The sequence below is a fragment of the Balearica regulorum genome, chromosome 5, assembly GCF_011004875.1.
Source record: "Balearica regulorum gibbericeps isolate bBalReg1 chromosome 5, bBalReg1.pri, whole genome shotgun sequence".
In the NCBI taxonomy this organism is placed as follows: Eukaryota; Metazoa; Chordata; class Aves; order Gruiformes; family Gruidae; genus Balearica; species Balearica regulorum.
The window spans coordinates 12,972,667-12,991,579 of record NC_046188.1 but is presented as its reverse complement, the minus strand read 5'-3'; the positions used below and the strand labels follow the sequence as shown (position 1 = coordinate 12,991,579).

Sequence of the window (18,913 nt, the reverse complement as noted above, 5' to 3'; positions counted from 1 at the left end):
GATGCGTTTGCCTTTGCCCGGATGAACGCAGGCGACGCTCCCCGGAGCACACCGCCGGGCGGGCGCCCAGCTGGGCCGAGCCCCGTTGGGCCGAGCTCGGGGCCACGGCCGGAGGTCGGCACCGGCCGGCCTGCCTGCCCAAAGCAGCCCGCGGGTTTGGCCCTCGGCGCCTGAGCGCAGCCCCTCCGGCCGCATGCCCGGGCAGGCACACGAGGGACGGCCACCCCCTCCCGGCCCCGACGGTCACTTACGGGGGGGCAGGTGCCGCCGGGAGCGCTGCCGGCCCCGGGGCCGGACCCCGGCCCGCCTCCGACGGGGGTGCCGGGCGGCAAAGGAGCGGGGGGTGGGGGGCGGCCTCCCTTTCGGTGTCGGAAGGGTGAATATTTGCCGGGAAACCGGGCGTGTATTCCACTCTGCAGGAGCTGAGGGGGCTGGGGGGGGGGGGGGGGAAGATGTGTGAGAGGGGCAGCGGTGCCCGGGCTGGGGGCGAGGAGCTGCTGCGAGGCGCCCGCTCCCCTCTTGACCGGCGGCTCCGCTAACCGGCGGCTGCCGCGGGCCGCCGTGAGTCACCCCCGGCCGCGGCAGCGTCAGCCTCGCCGCGGCGTTGGCAGCCAGACGAGCCGCGGCGCGGAGCCGCCGCTGTCCTCGGATGAACCCGGCGGGGCTGCCAGCGCCAGCCGAGTGCGCGCAAGGCGAGAGCCGGGGCTCTGCCGGCGCGGCGGCGTGCGACACCCCTTCGGCGGGGATGGCGGAGACGGGGCGGGGGGCGGGAGCGGGGGGGGGCGAGCCCCTCGGCGGCCGGGCCGGAAAGGTAAGCGTGGGACAGGGAAGGTGCGACGGGGTAACGGTCACAAAAAGGGCACGGGGCGGGGGGAAGGCGCTGCCCCACGGGCCGCCCGTCCCCGAGGAGGCGGTTGCGGCGGCCCGGGGCGCTGGGAGGGGTCGGCGCGGCCGGGCCCGCCGCCCCGAGGAAGCGAGAGGGGTGGCGAGAGGTGGGGGGATCGCTCCCGACAGAGGAGACGCTCATCGGTGCGAATGGCAAACACCTCCCGGCCCTGCCCTGTTAAAAAATAAACAACAGCATCCTCTGCCCGGCGGTGCAAGATCCAGCTCTTCTTGGGCGAAAGGTGTACCGTTGCCCAGCAGCCTTATCGCCCTGCTCCCGGCCGCGGGGAGTGGCAGGAAATGGGGGCAGCTGTTGGCAGCTGCCGGCGGTGTCTCGAAAGCCGCGGGCAGGGTCACGGCCGCCTCCGCTCCCTGCGGCGCCCAGCGCCGCTGCCGCGCTCCCACCGGCGTGTGCCCGAGGGGGCGCAACCCGGGGGGGGGGGGGGGGGGCATTGCCAGCGTGTCCCTTTGCTCCCACCTGTCATCTTTAGTTTTTCTTTCTTTCTTTGCTGTCCGCCCTCCCCATCCCCGACAGATGGAGCGGGCGAGTCCCTAAGGAGGGGAGCAGGTTGCCCTGCTAAAGCACGGAAAGTTTGAACCCCGAGAAGACACCTTCCGCCCTCTGCCCTGTCCCGGGCGGCACCAGCACCGCGCTTCTCCCGGTAGCCGTGGCTTCCCGGGCTGGCCTCCGCCGGGGCTGCGCTGCACCCCCAGCCCGCGCCCTGCGGAGTGGGGGCGGTGAGGGGAGGGCGCTGCGCTCCCCCTGAGGAGCCGCGCTGAGGGGCGGGATGCCGCCGGGAAAGCGCTCGGCATCAGGGAGAGGCGACCCGGGGAAGGGCTTTTAAGGAAATTCTCCCTCGGGGAGGTGAGGAGGACGGAGCTCCTCTTTGCCCCGGAGGGAGAGCCCTATCCGCACACGCAGAGCAGGTCATCGCGGTGCAGCAGGTGCCTCCGGGCCCCTTCGCTTCTTCCCCGTTCGGTCCCTGAGAACAGCGCCCGAGAGAGCCCAGAGACACCACCTTAATAGCCGTAATAATTAAAAACAACAACAACAACAAAAACCCCCTTCTGCCTGGCCTTAATGATCCTTTACACACATTCCCCGCCCGCTCCCTCCCTCGTCCCCCCCGTGAAGGGCACTGATTATTCGCACTCCTCTGCTTGCCGAGAGCGCAGCCTGATGAAAGGACTTTATCCTCGAGTGACTCCATCGCTTGCTCCTCCTCCCCCCTCCTCCTCCTCCTCTCCCCAACCCGCCGGCCGCCTCGCTTCGCTCTCAGCCCTAATTGGGCTCTTGCTAATATGATTAAAGCCCAGTTAAATGTTTCTTGATAAATCTTGTCAAGAGAGGATCCCCCCCGTCCCCTCCCCTCTCTCTGTTGGTTGTCAGAAGCCCGGTTACAGACAGGACGTGCCCGGCTCCTGCTGTTCATACTCTGGTGGAAAGTTGGCATTTCACAATTGTTCCTTTAACAGGGTTGTTTTGGAGCCGCTCCTGGGATTGTTCATCTTCAGCCGGGTTTGCTGATAAGAACCGCCCGTGGCTTTTATGTAACACGTTAGGATTTGGTCCTGGTCCCAAAATCGCGCTGTTTCTTTAGCCTTTTATTTCATCCCCCCCGCGCTCCCCCCGCTCCCGCTGGTGAGCTCTTAGTAGTCTGTTCCCGGAAAGGCTCTTGCTCGATGCGAGCCGGCCAGGCGCGATCGCCCGTGTAAAAGCCGCGCAGGTCCCGGCGGAGCTGCGCGGGGGCGGAAGGTGCGCACCGGGGCGGCTCGCCCACGCACAGCCGGCGGCGGGCAGCTCTGCGGTGAGGTGTCCCGGCCACCGCCGCCCCCCCTTCCCGGGAAAACCCCCGGTTCCTCGGCTCCTCTCTCCGCTCCGGGAGCCCTCGGGAGAGGCTCTCCCGTTACTGCCCGCCGTTGTGCGAGCCGCCCCGGCCCCCCCGCAAGTGTTGCGGCGGTGCTCATCGCAGCGAGCGCGCTCTCTCACCTTAACCTGCGTCTGTTTTCTGGTGGTTTCACTGTAACTGGGCTCGGGGGTTAAACCCCATCCTGCTCCCGTTATCACTTGGGGAATCTGGTTGAATTCGTAAGAATTAGGAACCAGCAGACGGTGGTGGAGGGCGAGGGTGGTTCCTCGGGAGCCGGACCCCTGCGGCCGGCCGCGGGCTGGGAGCGCTGTGCCCGGGCTGGCGGTGCCGCTCGGCTCGCCCCGCAGTTTCGGGGGTGCTCGTTGGTGGTGCAGTGGGCTCGCTCGCTTTTTGGTTTTCCGTTTTCTCTGCGGGTGCCGAGCTTCGGCAGGGGCTTTTCGAGGGCGTTTGGTCGTTGTTGCCTCAGCCTTACTGGGCTTGGGGGCTGAGGGGATGTAGTTTTTTGGGAGGATGGGGGGGGGGGGGGGCTGTTTGCTCCCTCGTCGAGTGGAGTGTCGCCACGGGCTGGAAGCTCTTCGGTCTGGGGCCGGTGGTGGCATTTCCCGATGGCCCACCGGGCCCCGGGCTCCAGACCGTGCCCTCCGCTCCAGACCGTGCCTCGCGTGGGGGCAGAGAGCTGCTGCCGCACCGCCTTTCCACGAGGGGCACGCACTGCCTTCACCCGTGGGAAGCGGGGGCACAGGCTGCCGGGGGACACGGACCGGCTGCCTCTGTCTCCCACCCCGGGGAGTGCCCCCGAATCCCTCCCGCTCGCCACCGTTTCAACCCCGCAGGCTGCTCCTCGTCGTGCCCGGGGGTCGCCCGGAGGCCGGCGGCAGCGCGCTGCCCGCCCGCCCTCGGGGCCGCCGGTGCGAGGACAGGACGGCCTGCGGGAGGCAGCGGAGGAAAAAACCAAACAAACGAAAAATCACCCCCAGCCCTGGGGAGCGCAGGTCCAGCAAAGGCGCCTGTTCCCTGGGCAGGGGAAAACCCGAGCCAACGGGCAAAACGGAGATGGGTCTCCCCGCCGAGCCCTGCTGCAGCCCGGCTGCCCCGCGCTGCCTCCCGGCGGCCGGAGCCCGGGGCTGAGCCCCGGCGGGGCGGGGCGGCGGTGGGGGACGGGACGGGGACGCAGGCAGAACCCCGCCGGGACGGGCGCGGAGCGCGGAGCCGAGTCCCGCCGGGGCGGGCAGGGAAGGGGCAGAGTCCCGCCGGGGCTGGCAGGGACCTGCGTCCCGCGGGGGGGGGCGGATTCTCCGCGCTGGTTCGCACCAGCCGAGCGTCGGCCGCCCTCGGGCGAGGTCTCAACCGTGGTTTGAGGATGGTTCCCTCTGCCCTCCCCTTTCCTCTCTCTTTCCCTCCCTCCCCTGTGTGTGTGTCGTCCCCCCCCCCGCCCCGGGAGGGGTTCTGGGTTTGTGCGAGACCACAAGAGCTGCGGCCCCTTCGCCCCGGGGCTGTTGATTTACCCGAGGAGAGTCCCAAATAAGAAGCTGTTTGTGCTCTAGCTGGAACGCTGGAGGCTTTCTAAGAATGGCGCTTTTCTTACTCGTTTTTTATTTTTTTAAATTTAATTTTATTTTTATTGGTACATCGAACCAGCCTACAGCATTGCTGGCGTCTTTCCACCAGGTGTCTGGGGCTCAGAGGAAAATTCAAATGAATCCTAAAATTATGAGACAGTTTCCCTCCCCTCCTCCCAAATAAAATAAGAGAAAGAATTGTTGCAAACTGGCCAGGAAGGGATTCAAGCTGGAAACAGAAAAGCACCTTCACCCCACCAGAGTGGTGAGGACCCAGAAAGGCCTTCCGCAGGCGGGAAGGAATCAAAGCAGCTGGAAGATGGAATTTGACTGATTTGTGAACCAGCTTCTGAGATGCGGTTACCACCCACAGCAAGGGACTTGACCCCATGATCCAAAACATCCCTTCTAATCCTCTTCCTATAAAATAATAATTTGCCTTTCTATATACCGAAAGAATCGCCAAGTACGTTGCACACATTAAGCTATTCTGCTTCACAACACTCGTGTAGGTATATTCCATATTCCCATTCTACAGCAGAGCCAACTGGTTTGCTTCAGGGGTCACACTCGCCTGGTCGTGCCACCCAGAGCTCACGTCACCACCCAGCACTGCTCTGCTCACTGAGGTCCCAAATGAGACCGATGCTGTTAGAAACTGCTGCGAAGGCTACCTGCAAAGACAAGGGGCTGCTTTGCAAGATCCAGGAAATACCAATTCTGGATGTTGTTTTAAAGCTAATTATACAGTGTCAGGAAACATACCTGGAGCTGGAGGGTTTAGGTTTTAGATTCTCAGTGTTTGTTATAATTATTTAACTAAGCTCCATTTAGTCTTGATAAGCAGCCCCTGTCACTTTTTGAGGAATCTTGCTGAACTTACTGAACGATTTCTTGCTCACCTCACTTACAAAAGCAATCATTTTCTTTCAGAATAAATGGAGAGGACTGGCTGATCCTCATGCTTTCGATGTAGACAGAAGAACCTAGACTCAAATCTACTTGCTTTTCTTATGCAAATCTTCTCACAGGATTAGAAGGGAAAGTAAACAGCAGTCCAACCTTAAGATCTTTTCCTTTTTAGAGGCAGCCTGTTGTATAAATCTGAAACAGAAACTGTTTTCATTTGAAGATCAAATAGAAGTTATCTAGTGAAGCTGACAAACAGGGGCAGAATAATCTGTTTGCATTTTTGGGAAATGGATAGCTCTGGTTTTGTTTCAAGGCAAGTAACTTTTAAATAATATTTAACGAAATAATTGACCTTGATGTTTAAACTACAACTTCCTTCACGTCATTAAGCCCACTGTTTTTTAAAAAATGTTTAGTATCTGAACTCTGGCATTCGTTCTGCTAATCTCATAATAACATTTGTTTCTTGTGGAATTTTGTTTGATGAACTCATCGGTGAAAGAGGAGAGAAGGAGTTCAGAACAACACGAGCTTTACAGCTCATTTATATTTTTTTTCTCCCTAAAAAATAGCAAAAAAAAAAAGGCCATATGCAGAATGACTTTTCAGGAATCATTTTTCAGATGGAAGGAACAAGAAGAAGCTTTGTACAGCTGAACTGTAAGCCTTGGGACAAACTGTGTTCTTTTAACATACATTCTGACTTTTAAAACACATTTCAATCCTTGACTACAAAAAATGATTTTGTGGAATTTGTCCTCATGATAATTAGGGTCTGAGTCTGCTTTTGAAATGTGAGAGAAATGGAACAAACTCCATAAAGTGTGTCTGTCATATAAAGCTTTTAGGACAGCCTGATTCACACTATATCCTGCTCTTTGTTCAACTGACAGATTTCCAACTGCAGAAAGAGGCACATATCAGGGGGCTGCTATTATCTAAGCTAAATATGTACTTTTTGGATCAGTTCTATTTTTGTTTGAATACTCACAAATTCTGCTTGGGGATCTTAAGCATGAAAGGATTGCAGAGATGTCCATTTTATTAGCTATCCACCAGTCTTTGTACATGGACAATGGTGCATAAACACATATTTACTAGTCTCTCTGCTCTGCAACAGTTTAGAAAATTACATGCAAAATTATTTCAAATAAAAACAAACAAGCAACCAAACAACATACAGATTACCATACAAGAAAGCAGGCAAACAAACAAGGTGGGGGGAAATAAAAGCAATACATGAACAGGCAGAATTTAGCTTAATTTTTATTTGGCTGTAAATGAAAGATATCATGGCGGCAGTGGATTTTTTTATTTTTTTTTTAAGTTACGTGATCCTTGAATTACAAAACACTGGTATCTACCTAAACCCTGCTGTGTACCCTGCACGTCATGTACTCACACACACATGAAAGCTCTTCCTTTATCCCTGATGGCACATATTTTTTCTCTCCAGTGAGTTCCTCCTTTCAATATGTGGACATATGAGGAATCAGGTTGCTTTACTCGCAACAAAGGACACGTAGCTAACATTTCCACTGATTAACAATATTTGAATTCCCTCCCCAGTGCACAAACAGCCAGGTCAATAATGATTTCAGGCCCGGGATGTAGAGAACTTGGTGATGTTACACAACTGGAGATGTGACGTTATCTGGCAATCTGAGCAGGGTCACACTGATCATGGGACAATACAAATTCCATGTCAGGCATCGCGTTGGTGCAGGTTGTCTCAAACTTCATGCAAATGTCCAGCGGTGTGGGCAGGCACAAACTAAGTGGCAGAGTCATCTCCTATCTCAGCATTATCCTCTGTCTCTTGCTCCCCTATGGCAGAATTGGCACCTCAGAGTACCCCAGTGCGGTCCCTTAGGCTCCAGCCCAGCTCCTCAGCCCCACATACTACGCACCAGCTGACTGCCTGGCTAACCAGCTGTGTCTGATGCAGGAGCAGCACTGCATCAGGAGAGGTGATGTGTGTTTGCAGGAGGTGTAGCTACTGTGAAGTTTCTGTTACCCCCTTACTACAATCCAACGCTGTTGCTCAACACCAGCAAGTGAAGGGAAGAGGCACCTCCAACCTTGTGGGGGTATTGTGGAGTTTCCCTGTCCATACGGCTGCCTCCATGCCCACCAAGCTGTATTTTTACCACTTAATATATGTGCTTATGCAACTACTGCTCTTCAGTTTTACAGGGAGCCAGAACATGGCACTTGGGGATGGCAGTTCTTTACCTGAGGTGCTACAGATGCCACAACAGAGTAGCAGGTTTTGTTCACCTGTAATTACTTGCAGAAGCTGCTAGCCCTATTTTTTAATTTTTTTTATTATTATTATTATGAGCTACAGGGAAAACATAGTACAGTAACTCTTTCCAGTGAATTGGGTGTTGTACCTGCTGTAAGTCGTATCAGACCTATGACCCGTGTGTTTTATGGCATGCAGCTGACACCCAGCCAGTATGTCTTTTCCTGACAACTGAACACAGCCTGCGACATACTGGCAGTGACAGGAGATCTGCATCTCGTCGGCACAGACTTTAAGCAGGGAGCTGTGCAGAACCAGGCTTCTCTGTGAGAATGAATACGCTCTTTTCCCTGTTCCCCTGAGGACAATTTACCTTGAGATTGTGCTGGACCTTGGGAAATCCCTCATCCCAGTACTCAGATCAACTGCCCTCACACCAGTTTAGGGAGACAGGGACAGTGACTGTCTTAAATTTCATCAATCTCCGTTTGTCTTGCTTTAGCATCTTCTGTCCTAAAAATCTCTTCTTAACAGGTATGGGTATTCTTTCTATCCTCTGCTGGACTGGTATAGAGCATTTTTGCACACTGCAAACAGCCATTGAATATTTCCCCCGGTATATCAGTGCCAAATATAGTGGTTCTTATGGAGATTGTAAAGCTCTTCAGGGTCTGTAGGTAACATGTTATGCAAACGCCTCTGTGTACTGCTGCTTCCCTGAGTTTAAACAGTATCTGTCTGGATACATTTCTTTTACCCTTTCCTCCAGACATACCTCTGGCTCCGTCAGAGAGCCCTGGGGAAGCTGAAACCATGATGAAGGCGCTAGCGGTGTGAATACATATAGGATTAAGACTGCTAGCCGCTGCGGCATGTCACTTCTGCCTGTGACTTACTAAAGCAGAAAAGTCTTGTGGCTGACATGTCCTCCACTTCACTGGGTTACGTGACACATGCCAGAAAATGTGTCAACCCACTCCCCATCTCCTCAGCATTATTAGCCCAGGGAAGGAAACACAGCCAAAGAACACACACACAACTTTGACAGGTTCTGCCTAATCCACCCACATAATGACATTTCTTATGCTAAGTGCCGGAGCGGTGTAGGGAGGCCACTGCCTGTACCAGCTGCTGGCAAGTCAAAGTTAGTTTCATGGTTATGTGTAAGAGATAGCCTGATGTTACATTAAGAAGCCTTTGTCTCCTGCGGTGCAGCGCTCAGAGAATGACATCAAAAGCCTTCCTAATTCACCCCCCCCCCCGGGTCATTTGATTATAGGCATGGCACAGAGCCGCGCTGCCCCAGGAGACCGTGAGTCACAACGACATCCATGACTATCCTCTTATTCCACGGAAGGAAGTAATGTGCTTCAGGCATAAAACAACCAGGAGCAGATTACATCCTTCCTCGTGTCAGCTTAGCCATGCTGCTGGCTGTTGGGGCAGCGAGAGGCGAGAGCAGCCTCTCATTTCCCAGCCTTGCTCCTCCCCACCCCTACCTCAGGGAAGCTGTTCCTCCCCATGCTGGGACATGCCGTGTGGGCAAACCACACGAGAGGGTTTTGCTCAGCCAGGCGAGGAAGAGGACGCTCTGGCTTTCTTCTCCGATGTGGTGGTACGGAGTTACATCACATGGTGAAACATCCATCTCTCCTCCAACGGGCCAGGCGTATCTGATCGTGAGGATGCTGTGTGTTTTCTGTCCCTTGGCATTTGTCCTTGTAATTAGTCTAGCTGTTTCTGATTTATTTATTTTCACGCAGTCTTCTGCACCCTTGCTCCCTCGCTTGGGCACATGGGGCAAACCACAGACTTGCCCTCAAACTACACAGAGAAATAAAATCAGAAACAGACTAACCACAAGAATCAATAGCAAGGGGCAGAAAGCACATGATTGGATACTGCAGTTCCCTTTGGAGATCCATCTGCCTTGAAATGTGATGTAACTAGGCTCACGTGCCACATCTGTGAAGGGGGTAACAGATCACCCTTCATAACCTGACTCGCAAACTAAAACTATGCTAGCTCGGAGAAGCCGAGGCATGTTTAAAAATCATTACTAAGGAAGAAAAAGAAGTCCGGTTTGTGTTCACAGAGCTAAAGCAGGCGCTTTCAAGTCTGACGTGACTCCTGTTAGTATTATTGTTGCTTCCTAGAATTTAGGCTTGAATTTGGCAGAAGTCAAGAAGCAAAGGCATACATAGAACCACTTGTGAGAATCAGTGCATCTGTGTGCATGGGCCAAGTCTTTCCTGAACCACCAGGACTGAACACCAGTCACTGGGTTGCTGGGTAAAGTGGTGATATGAGATGGCAGTCAGACACGCATAGGCTCATACCCATAAGGCAGGGCTATTTAAGGGTGCAATTTACCTTTTCTTCCTACAAATAAACACAACCGGATAATGAACCATTCCCAGTGCCATTAAAATACATTTATTATATTCCATAACTGTTCCTTGTTTGTCTCCCAAAAGTAGCATCGTTGCCTGGGAGGGAGTATCAAGACATTAATCAAAAATAAGATGAGCAGTACAAGATAGGAAGGCCAAGCAGATGAGTATAAATAGCTTCCTGCATGTCCAGAGTATCAGAGCTGTCTGAAAACATTGTGAATAGAGTCCATACACCCGATCCCGCAACACAGACAGTGTGCACAGCTCATTCCTACACTGAACATCTTATTTGATACCCAGTAATTCTGCAGGCCTTCATCAGGTGAAAGATGTGAAGTCATTATTTATGTGATAGATCAGACAATGGAGAAACTCTCCAGACAGAAATCTCTACTTGTTTCTGGCTAGGAAAATAAATCTTTCCTTCTTTTGGAATCCACAGAAATACAGATGCAAAAGCAGGACGTAGATAAATGAGAGAAGATAAGGTATTGCTCCTGCAAGCAGAACATCCTGTCTTCGAGATGGGTGAGTGCTTCCAAACTTTCCAAATATTTCATTGCCCTCCAGATAGACCATAGATCTGCCCCCCTCTCCTTCCTGGATACTTTCCAGCATTTTAAGCCATAATAGAAGCAAGCAGAAAGCAGAAGTCAGTCTTGAAAAAAGAGATGAGGAAAAAAGAAAAAAACCCTGAGGATGCCCTAAATTCCGTAGTCAACCTTCCGGACACTGCCACAGAATTTTGCATATCTCCATGAAGACTTGGCTGATTCTGGTTGATCATTAGCAGAACTTGGTGCAGCTGTATAAACAGCAGATTTCTGCACCTACAGGCCTCCATTCATTTCCTCCAGTGAGGTTTTTAATTTGACTGGCAGCTAGCCTATCTGGGCAGCTGATAAGAGAAGAAAAAAAATCACCCTCCAGTCTTTACATCTCCCCTGCTTTTCCTCTGGTTCTCATCATAGAAGTGTACAAAGAATTAAAGAGCTCTCAATACATTTGTAGCCAAATATTTACCCTAAGTGAGGTAGATTATATTTGCTTACAGTATCCATTGCCATGCTGGCATGTGTTCAAGCCTATCTAACTCCTTGGAGTACTATTGAATACTTTGAAAAAAAACTTTGTTTATAATAAACTGTTTGCCAATGAGTGCACATTCGGTGTTGTCCAGGGTATACCAGCTCTTGAGCTCACGTGCCTGGCGTTTGGGATAGCGGTTTGTCTACCTTCACAAACACGGCATCGGGGATGGTCCTGGGATGCGGCCAACTTACCTTTGGTCTTTTGCAGGATTATTAACAGTATTTTTAAATTCTCTCAGGCATTTCACTGAGAGAAAATGCAATTAAACAATGTTCAGAGGAAACATTCTTTCAGGAAATACAACTTGGTCTTATCCAAAACATAGCCTCATACTAGCTACTATGAAGAAAATTAACTCTATCCCAGCCGAAACAAGCACATTCAGCTTGCTTATTTTGATGACATTTTCAATGGAGACAAATTAAAATAATATTTACATTCAATAATATTTAAAGTATTGTTTTCTGTAAAGTGAAAGTATTTAAGTGGTTCCTTGTTTCATTTAATTTTGTTTTGAACTTTAAAGCATTCGTATATTTAACAGTTTTCCTACTAAATTGAATATTTTAATGTCATTATAACTTTGGGGCTGTCTGGTGTGAGAATGATTTGACACTTATGGAACACTTCCATCATGCTAAATATATTTTCTCTGAATTTTCAATCCGTGAAAACTTCAGCACCTTCACTTTTTTCCCAAGTCCTGGAATTTCCCATAGAATGGAAATTCTGTTTCCTGACCAGCTCTGCTAAAATTTCTTGCTCTATCAAAAAGAAAGGGGGGGAGGGTGTCACAAATACACAACCATAAACTTGTCAGGATACATTTCTCATTGTTGGCTCATATGTTGCCCTCTTTTGGTAGCTTTTGTACTGTACTACACATAAAAATTTTAACAACTGCTGTAGCAACTCAGCATCCAGAGGGGACTGAGTGCTGAATGTTAGAACTAAGTAACGGTGTGAGGAGAGCAAGACGTTGTGAGTTTGGCACTTGAACTAGCTTACGGAGACATCCTATAGGCAGAAGAAAAGCATTAGGGAATGAATGAAGCAGTGTAATATAAAATTGGACTATAAAGGGCAAAGAGAAAGAAGAAAAAGGAGAAAGATCTGTAGATACTCACTCACGTGAATAATTTAACACCATATCCTGACTTCCATCCTGTGATGATAAACATGACTTTCAAGTATTTGTTTGACCAAGATTTGTAAAGGGAAGCTCTACCCTAATCATCATTCCCTTGGTCTTTCCCTGTTGCTTTTTTTTTCATAATCTATGCAGGAGTTTTATTAAATTCTTATGGGTATTGACTAATCAAGCCAAGAAGAGTGCCTGCTAACTTTCCAAGACTAAATTCCTGCCAAAGTCAACACTTTTATTTTCACTATTAAACTCCTGAAAAATAAAATTAAATATTACATGTTCTTTTACACAGTTATTTGCTAATACTAATTATAAAATGATGTGATACTAATTGCATTATAAGTTTAGAATCATTATTTAAGTGAAACACTGAAGTGTTAATTTTTTCCAGAAGTGAGTTGTTTTCTACTATTTCTGAGCAAAATTTAAAAAAAAACCCTCAGTCTGTGGCAATGATTAAGACAGTCTAAGGAGCTGGGTATTCACCTTCTCTTGACTTTCAAAAAGAATCAAGTACTAACTCCCCCTAAACACCATTCTTAGAGAACAAACTGCTCTCTACTTCAGATAATTCTCAGTTATAAGCACAATAAATGGTTACACAGAAGAGATATTCCCGCCATATCAGTGATCCCAGTTCAGCATTTCACAGCCCTATTCTTTAAAGATTAATTTTCCTTGGTTTGAAAATCAGCATCAGGAATTGAGCCTCACAGGAACTCTTTTATGAACAGTCGCAGAGATGATTCCAGAGCTCAGAAGGGAACCATTCCTCCCACCTTGAATCGTGGAGCTTTTGTGGCGACTCCGTATGATCAGGAATTCTTGGGATAGGGAAGAACTCCCAGCCTTCCAATGTAAAGACATAAAGCTGTGCTTTATAGCCATTCTCCGGTGCTTTATTCAAACCTATCCTAAAACCCCCAGCAATATAAACTCCCCTTGAAAGACCATCTGACAGCCTTCCAATTTTCACCTTAAAACAAAAATACACCCAAAAGGCCTGATTTCACTGCCTTCCTCCCTTTCAGTTAAATAATGCTGGCTGGTTTAAGCCTCTGCAGACCTTTGTTCCATGCATAAGAATGCAGCAGCCCAGCCTTATGGAAATATATGACTGCCTGCTGATTTTGTTGCAGCCAACGTGCACCTTTCAGTGGCCAACGACTCATAGACTTTTGTCACATTCCTTTGCAGGTCTAACCAAGCCCTTTCTGCTCCAGCCTAACAAAGTGCTTAAACATGTGCAGGGTTTAAGCTGATACGTAGTTTCTTTGTTAAAGCCACCTAGCAGGGCTATAAAGGGAGTCGTAAATCAGCAGCACAGCTCATGCACTTCAAGTTTATGCTTAATGAGATGCTGGGTTTGAGCCTCAGTCTTTCCCCCAAAGTGATTTTTCCAGCCTTTGAATCATTGTGGGATTTCTTCCAACTCCTTCCAGTCAGTCAGTGGCTGGCAATATTGAACACAGAGTTGAATGTAATAGCACAGAGCTTTCCACGTGAACTATTACCTCCCTGCTTCGTGACACGTCTGTATGTGCATAGCCTTTATGACTATGCAAATTGATATCTCACTCCCATCTGTTCTGCTGTCCACTGTACCTTGAAACTGTATCAGCAATACTGATGCCCGGGACACATACATTCCTATGTATCTTCTCTTCTCTTCTCTTCTCTTCTCTTCTCTTCTCTTCTCTTCTCTTCTCTTCTCTTCTCTTCTCTTCTCTTCTCTTCTCTTCTCTTCTCTTCTCTTCTCTTCTCTTCTCTTCTCTTCTCTTCTCTTCTCTTCTCTTCTCTTCTCTTCTCTTCTCTTCTCTCTCTTTTCTTTTCTTTTCTTTTCTTTTCTTTTCTTTTCTTTTCTTTTCTTTTCTTTTCTTTTCTTTTCTTGAGTTGTTTGGAGGATTTTGTACCCAGCTTTCTAATATCTGCCGGTCCTTTGATATCATTTATCTGCTGTCTCCTGTTTGCATTCCTTCCTTCCTTTAGTATCATCAGCACATTTCACTATTGTGCTGTTTACCTCTGCTTTGAGATTACCATAGAGATATTAAATAGAACAATGATGTCTGTCAAAAGTCCCTGCCATGACCCACAAGACATTTCTACAAGCTACGATAACACGGCAATTGATCGTTGCCCTTTGTTTACATTCTTTCTCCCATTTCAGTCTACACAGCAACGTTCCCCGCCAAAACAATTAAAGTTCTTTCTCCGACATGACTACCTGAAACAGTAGCAAATTACATATTCAGTGCCCCCTATATCCACTCTCCTACATTCCCACCCAGTCTGTTTATCTCTCCGTTCACTCGCTGTGCGTACCACCATGCTCGCTGAGTGCCGACAGGGAGCATGCCGACTGTAGCCTACAGCCGTGGTCCTCAAATGTATAATGTACAGAATGTGTAATGTTGGATATTAACTTTGTCCTTTCCAAACCCATACCGCTTGCTGCTCCTGATACTATTTGCCTCAGTGTTTCCTTGGGATTAGTGGATGAGTTAGTTGTATGAAATAAAAAGAATTTGGCCTAAAATGTTTCAGATACTTTCCTTGATTTATGAATTTTGAGGCCAGAAAGGACCATTGACTCATCCTGTCTAACCTCTTCTGTGTCACAGGCTATAGCATTGCCCTGTTCCCCATATACCGAGCCCAATAATTTCTGTTCGGCTGACACGTATTTTCCAGAAAGAGATCCAGTTTTGATATGTACACTATCACTTTCTTGGGCAGTTTGTTTCAGCAGTTCATCACACTTACTGCTACAATTCCAAGCCTCGTTGCTTGTTTAAATTTGCTTGGCTTACATTTCCACCCCCTGATTCTTGTAATACACTCATCTGATGCAAGATACTTTTCTCCTTGTTGTGAAGGTAATTATACACTGTAATCCAGTCATCTCATTTTGATAAGGGAAACAAAACATATTCTCCAATCTACAAGTGGTTCTTACGCCTTTTCTCCCACCCTTTTTCAGATTTCTAGCACCCACAGCACTGTAACACACACTGCCATGCAGCCAGCATTACACTCAACTCCTATGTCCCTGCTGACTCCTTCAAAGGCGACGTTAATCCTCTTTTGCACCATGAGACCGAGTCCTGCATCCAGTTGCTTCTCCGCAATAATACCAAAGCCTTTCCAGGCACCGCCCTTGGGATACAATTTCCACTCCATCAATACAGCCATTGTTAGTGCGTGATTTCAAATTTATCTCATCTGCAGAGGTCCCGCGCACTGAATTTGGGCTGCTCCGTCTTCATAATTTATTTATCATTCGACCAACTTTAATTTCCTTCCTAATTTGCCAGCATTGTTTTACTAGGGATGTACTTACCTCTCAGTCATTAAGGAGAATTTTCTAGCTTGCCAGGTGTAACACTCATTTCTGCAGACTGACTCCAGAGCTTTCATTTGGAGCTGACAGCTACTTTTTGACATCTATCAGTTAGTCAGTTCTTAATCCACTCAGCAGTCACTCAGTAGCTATTGTACAGCATTCATTTTTTTCTAAAAGTGCCTTAGAGAAGGCAAACAAGTGTATTTGAATGCTGAAAAAATAGACGTAGAACCTAAATCCTGCAAAGTGTTAAAGAGCCTAATACCCACTGGTGCCTAAACACTTACAAGCATGTAGACTTATGTGACTGCTTTTAGGTCCACAGTTATGAAACCTCATGCTTTGTGTATTTTTATGTTGATATTAGTTTCTCTTATCTGTGAAAGACAAAACTTAGACATCACAGCAGTTGGATGGACCGCACATTTTCTTTTCTAGTCACACACACACAGAGCTTTCCTTTTGTTTCTCTGCATCTTCACAGGTAACTATTATTTTTCAAAAATAATTGGCAGTGGCAGTGTAAATCTGTTAGATATCATTGGGTGTGGATTATGCAGCTTTAGTGACTTTCATCCATATATTCAAATATCCTAAGTATTCCCTCATCTGTTTCTATCAATAGGATTTATTTATTTGTGTCACAGTGTTTCTTTCTTGTTAATTGCTTCAAGTTATTTTATGTAATTAAAGACAGATGGTAAACCAAAGTTCAGTATCTCATCCATTTGTTAATCAGTGGCTTATGCAGCTCTATAAATGTAGCAGGGATGTTATGATTTTCTTTTTTGTGTGCTGTGCTTTAAATTAAATACTGGGACCAATTCCTAGTTACGCTGAAGCCAATGACAAAAACTGCCATTGACCAGGATCTCACAGTGGGAGACCGTGGATGGGGAAAGCTGCGAGCCAGCTCAGTGTGATGTTTATGCTTTACAGAGGCACACAGCTTGCCCGCTCTTAGACCCAGGTCTTACTGTGCACCTTTGCATCAACAGCTTCCACGGCGTGTCGGTGGGAAATGAGCGGCCAGGTCAGGGCATCAGCAAAGATGTTTGTTCTCCTGACTTTGTGGAAACCCATCCCTCATCTCAGCATTCTTTGAGTTTATTCTATTTTGGGGGAATTAATTTTTTTTTCCATATGGAAGGGAGCAAAACATCTGTTTTCATTAAGGACATCTTGTTCTTCAGATTAGAGAAAATCACCGAGAAAGGGAGAACAAATAAAAGTCTCCAGAGGAGAAAGAGGCCCACCACGTGCTCCCCCTGGGTAGCCATCTTGAACTGATTCAGAGCATTGCCTGCAGCCTGTGAGCAGCCCCAGCCATTCCGGCTCCCTCCCTCTTGCACAGCCCATGCATCCCTCTCTTCATACCCAACCTATTCATGGCCTTCTTTTACCCCAGCTAGTTTTCCTCCAGATCTATCCGTAGAGTGCTCTCCTCACTCTCAGTCCATTGGCAGGCTGTAGCATACTGTATTATTTTGATGTCTTTTTTCTTTCATAAAGAAAAGATTAATGGCATCCTTGCTGGTTTGCCTGTCTGCTCCCTCTGCTCACACACTAACAAGAGGAGCAAGTGTACCCTTCACACAACCATCAGTGGCAGCAATGGGTTTCTGACCAACTTGTTTCTCATCTGCTTGCTCCCATCTTTCAGTCCAACAAGCAATTTGGCTTTATCTGTTTTGACTCAGTACTAGCCTGCTCCTATTGTTTCTCACATTCTTGCATTTCCACCAGAGTATGTGACTGACAGAAATGCAATTCCTCAATTAGACTACAAGGGGTGTGCTGGGAATCGCAAATCAGCCTAAGGATTTATGAGCTACACCAAATTATCGTAACTGACACAATACTTCCAGCAAGCAAGTTTGGAAATATCAGAATCTCCCCCATCCCCTCTCCACACACACCCCCCATCCCCCCTGCTTCCTTGGGAAGGCCAAATTAGAGAGAATAAAGATTTCTCATCGCTACTGTGAGTCATGCTCACACCGAGCACATGGCTGGTGAGGTCAGCAACAGGGGTTACTGGGCTTGGACTATACAAAAAAATGGATTCTGCTGAATGACGGCACAGTTAGAGCAACATGAAAGAAGAAGAGGAATGCAGAAGCCACCAAGGCCCCTAAACCACAGGCGGAAGGGAGGCGGAGATGGACTCATGCTTCTTGGAAGAATGAGCAGAGACAGGTGGCATGGGACACTTTGCTCTTTTTTTCACCTAACCTTTTGGCCCTTAACATAAGCTTTTTTTGTTTTCCCCCATGAACGGTCACAAAAACAACAAATTCACCTATTTTATGCAGCCTAGGATGGGATTTTTAAAAGCGTTAGCACTGCTTCTCAGTTTCAGGAACACAGTGAGGCACATTTGAAAATAAATGGGTAATTTCTGCCAAGTAGGTGTCATGCATAATCCCTATTTAAAATGCAGATATTCAACTTTAAGCACATGGTTAATTCCCAATAAAGACAATGCAATTTAAGCAAACTGTAATTCAGCATGTGCTTGGTTGAGTGCTTGAATCAGGTCACACCTGATGAAGGATCACCCACACCAACAGTCCAGCAGTGGATTGTAGGATGGCGCTTACGTTGCTGAGTCTACTACAGCAGGTGCTTTTTTCCTTTTTTTTTTTTCTTTTTTGTGTTCCTGTAAAACAAGTCTCATCCTTCAGGAAACCAGCTGTATTTGGCACCTATTGTAAGAAATGACACTTGAAACTTCCAAACTGCTTTAACCACACAGAAAAAAAAATCTTCTAATGCTGATGTTGAAACACAACTTTCAGTTTTAAAGGTTGATTGTTTTGGTGCTGGTTTTTTGGTTTTTGGGTTTTTTTTTTTTCTTAATTGTTAAATGCTAAAGCAGCAGACACACTTTACAGTCTATTGCATCGAGCTCTTTTTCAGTAGGTTGGCTCCTGCCAACAGCAGGTTCAGAACTGCCAGTTTTAATTAAAAACTTTATTTTAAAGATACATTTCACGGTTTATTCATGGCACCCTGAGAAATGTAAATTGCTGGATTGAGAAAATGGATACAGTTTCTTTCTATTGATTCCCAAGTAATGGCTTTAACTAATTTTTTCAGCAATTCATGATTGATCTACTACGTCTGTTGAAATCAATTTCTTCTTTTAGACCAGTCACCTAGAGTGGACTCCCTGAGTTGTGTCTATTTCTTTGCCCAGGGTTTAACTGCATTCTGTTTTCCTTTGTAATTTTGTATTGCATCAGTTTAAAAATGGCCAAAGATTATTCTCGCCTCAAGAATTTCAGTGACAAATCCTTTTAGTAGTCCCAGTTGTAACAGACAGACAATTGCCATCATAAACTCTGTATAAGTAGCATTGTGAAATCTGTGATTTATAAGCATATTCCATAGCAAAAAATATTTTGATAACCCATGTTCCTCCCTGCTGTGGTCAGCTCTCTGCCTCAGAAAG

The 18,913-nt window shown here is 47.8% G+C and overlaps 2 long non-coding RNA genes across 2 annotated transcripts in view; one reads left to right on the top strand and one right to left on the bottom strand.

The window, feature by feature from the left end:
* LOC142601987 (uncharacterized) overlaps positions 1-18,913 on the bottom strand; it is a 415,639-nt gene that overhangs the window by 330,036 nt on the left and 66,690 nt on the right. The window lies entirely within an intron of this gene.
* On the top strand, positions 779-16,091 carry LOC142601989 (uncharacterized). Its single transcript, XR_012835565.1, has 3 exons — positions 779-811; positions 10,314-10,399; positions 15,094-16,091. It is a non-coding gene; the product is annotated as an uncharacterized LOC142601989 (long non-coding RNA).